Source organism: Numenius arquata, unplaced genomic scaffold (genome assembly GCF_964106895.1).
Source record: "Numenius arquata unplaced genomic scaffold, bNumArq3.hap1.1 HAP1_SCAFFOLD_439, whole genome shotgun sequence".
Lineage (NCBI taxonomy): Eukaryota > Metazoa > Chordata > Aves > Charadriiformes > Scolopacidae > Numenius > Numenius arquata.
Genome location: NW_027414988.1, coordinates 78,694 through 82,500, shown reverse-complemented (window position 1 = coordinate 82,500; position 3,807 = coordinate 78,694).

Here is a 3,807-nt window from a genome sequence, read left to right as displayed (position 1 = left end):
CCCGGACCGCGAGGCCCCTTCGCCGGGGCGGCTCGCTCCGCAGCGAGCGGCGGGGCGGCGCGCGAGGAGCCAAGCGCCACGGCGGCGGCAGCGACGGCGGGGAGACGCCTCCCCGGCCGCCCGCGGCACGCCTCTCTCGCCCTACGATCCTCGCTTGGCTCGGCCGCCCCCGCCGCCCGAGCGCTGCTCGCGGCCGGCACCCGCGGGGCACCCGGGCCGGCGCGCCGGCGCCTGGCGCGTTTTAGGACACCTGAGAACTCGCGGCACCGCGCGGCTGTCACAAAGCTGGGGTCGGCCGTAGCCCGGGGAAACCCGACCGGCGGGGCGCGGGGGGGGACGACGCGGGGCGGCCGGGCGAGGCGCGCGCCCCGCCGCCGACATCACCGCCACCGCGGCCCCCCCTTCGCTCGCTCGCGGGAGAAAGGACTACGCCTCGTACGCGACGGGAAGCGAATTGGAAAGGAGACCACCCTGCCTGAACACCGGACACCCCCGTGGCTCCCTATTACGGAGAGCACGGAAGAGCCGGCCCGCCGAGGGCCCTCTCCGACGCGACCCGAAAGGCCTCATCGATCGGTAACGGGGGAAAGGGGGAGAGGAGAGCGAAGGAAGCCGAGGCCGCGCGGCCACGGTCTCGAGCCAGCCGACGGCCACGCGCGACCGCCGCCGCCCGGGGGGCGGACGGCAAGACGCGGGGCCCTGCGTGCGAGCGAGAAGGCAACGTCCGCGAGAGGTGCTCCGACGGCCTGAACACCGGCAGAACCGGCCCGCCGCGGAGCCTCTCCGACGCGCCCGGGGTGAACGCCTCAGCGGGCGCTGCCTGCGGGTCTGGATCAGTGAAACGAGCGGGGGGTGCCGCCACCCCCCCGGCTCCGCACGATTCCCTTCAGCGACAGCGACAGGACCGACCGGGGCGAAGCCGCGGCAGGCTTGACTCCCCCGGTCGCCTTTCAGCGTTCCAGAGTGCCGGACGACCGCCGCCGGCCGCCGGTCTTGCCCCTCCCCGCGGGCGGTCGCTTACCCCGGGGAAGGAGAGCAAAGGGTACAGAGAAAAAAACAGCGGAAACGGAAAAAAAACCGGTAAAAGCAAAACTCGGACACCGAAAAAAAGCTGCGAGAGCCCTGCGGACCCTCGCTCCGAGCCCTCCAGGAACGAGGGAAGCCAGGGCGGGCCAGACTCCACGGGCCCCCCCACGTACGGCCCGTGCCGGAGGAAAGGGCGAGGCGACGCCGCCTCGCCCGCCGACACCCTCCTCACCGGCACCTCGGGGAACGGAAGAACGAACCGCCGCCGGCTCGGGAACCCTCCGCTCTCTGCCCTCCCGCCGCGGCGGGCTCCGGCTTAGGGCCGGAGGGAAAAAGGACGAGGCGACGCCGCCTCGCCCGCCGGCAACCCTCTCTCCTTCCTCGGCGGCACCCCTGCTCCGGGACGGAGGAACGAGCCGACGCCGGCTCGGGAACCCTCCGCCCGCCGCCCCCCCCGGGCTGGCCGGCCACCGGCACCGGCCACCCGCGCTCTCCCCCGCGCCGCGGCGGGCTCCGGCTTAGGGCCGGAGGGAAAAAGGACGAGGCGACGCCGCCTCGCCCGCCGGCAACCCTCTCTCCTCCTCGGCGGCACCCCTGCTCCGGGACGGAGGAACGAGCCGACGCCGGCTCGGGAACCCTCCGCCCGCCGCCCCCCCCGGGCTGGCCGGCCACCGGCACCGGCCACCCGCGCTCTCCCCCGCGCCGCGGCGGGCTCCGGCTTAGGGCCGGAGCGAAAAAGGACGAGGCGACGCCGCCTCGCCCGCCGGCAACCCTCTCTCCTCCTCGGCGGCACCCCTGCTCCGGGACGGAGGAACGAGCCGACGCCGGCTCGGGAACCCTCCGCCCGCCGCCCCCCCCGGGCTGGCCGGCCACCGGCACCGGCCACCCGCGCTCTCACCCGCGCCGCGGCGGGCTCCGGCTTAGGGCCGGAGGGAAAAAGGACGAGGCGACGCCGCCTCGCCCGCCGGCAACCCTCTCTCCTCCTCGGCGGCACCCCTGCTCCGGGACGGAGGAACGAGCCGACGCCGGCTCGGGAACCCTCCGCCCGCCGCCCCCCCCGGGCCGGCCGGCCACCGGCACCGGCCACCCGCGCTCTCCCCCGCGCCGCGGCGGGCTCCGGCTTAGGGCCGGAGCGAAAAAGGACGAGGCGACGCCGCCTCGCCCGCCGGCAACCCTCTCTCCTCCTCGGCGGCACCCCTGCTCCGGGACGGAGGAACGAGCCGACGCCGGCTCGGGAACCCTCCGCCCGCCGCCCCCCCCGGGCTGGCCGGCCACCGGCACCGGCCACCCGCGCTCTCCCCCGCGCCGCGGCGGGCTCCGGCTTAGGGCCGGAGGGAAAAAGGACGAGGCGACGCCGCCTCGCCCGCCGGCAACCCTCTCTCCTCCTCGGCGGCACCCCTGCTCCGGGACGGAGGAACGAGCCGACGCCGGCTCGGGAACCCTCCGCCCGCCGCCCCCCCCGGGCCGGCCGGCCACCGGCACCGGCCACCCGCGCTCTCCCCCGCGCCGCGGCGGGCTCCGGCTTAGGGCCGGAGCGAAAAAGGACGAGGCGACGCCGCCTCGCCCGCCGGCAACCCTCTCTCCTCCTCGGCGGCACCCCTGCTCCGGGACGGAGGAACGAGCCGACGCCGGCTCGGGAACCCTCCGCCCGCCGCCCCCCCCGGGCTGGCCGGCCACCGGCACCGGCCACCCGCGCTCTCCCCCGCGCCGCGGCGGGCTCCGGCTTAGGGCCGGAGGGAAAAAGGACGAGGCGACGCCGCCTCGCCCGCCGGCAACCCTCTCTCCTCCTCGGCGGCACCCCTGCTCCGGGACGGAGGAACGAGCCGACGCCGGCTCGGGAACCCTCCGCCCGCCGCCCCCCCCGGGCTGGCCGGCCACCGGCACCGGCCACCCGCGCTCTCCCCCGCGCCGCGGCGGGCTCCGGCTTAGGGCCGGAGGGAAAAAGGACGAGGCGACGCCGCCTCGCCCGCCGGCAACCCTCTCTCCTCCTCGGCGGCACCCCTGCTCCGGGACGGAGGAACGAGCCGACGCCGGCTCGGGAACCCTCCGCCCGCCGCCCCCCCCGGGCTGGCCGGCCACCGGCACCGGCCACCCGCGCTCTCCCCCGCGCCGCGGCGGGCTCCGGCTTAGGGCCGGAGGGAAAAAGGACGAGGCGACGCCGCCTCGCCCGCCGGCAACCCTCTCTCCTCCTCGGCGGCACCCCTGCTCCGGGACGGAGGAACGAGCCGACGCCGGCTCGGGAACCCTCCGCCCGCCGCCCCCCCCGGGCCGGCCGGCCACCGGCACCGGCCACCCGCGCTCTCCCCCGCGCCGCGGCGGGCTCCGGCTTAGGGCCGGAGCGAAAAAGGACGAGGCGACGCCGCCTCGCCCGCCGGCAACCCTCTCTCCTCCTCGGCGGCACCCCTGCTCCGGGACGGAGGAACGAGCCGACGCCGGCTCGGGAACCCTCCGCCCGCCGCCCCCCCCGGGCTGGCCGGCCACCGGCACCGGCCACCCGCGCTCTCCCCCGCGCCGCGGCGGGCTCCGGCTTAGGGCCGGAGGGAAAAAGGACGAGGCGACGCCGCCTCGCCCGCCGGCAACCCTCTCTCCTCCTCGGCGGCACCCCTGCTCCGGGACGGAGGAACGAGCCGACGCCGGCTCGGGAACCCTCCGCCCGCCGCCCCCCCCGGGCCGGCCGGCCACCGGCACCGGCCACCCGCGCTCTCCCCCGCGCCGCGGCGGGCTCCGGCTTAGGGCCGGAGCGAAAAAGGACGAGGCGACGCCGCCTCGCCCGCCGGCAAC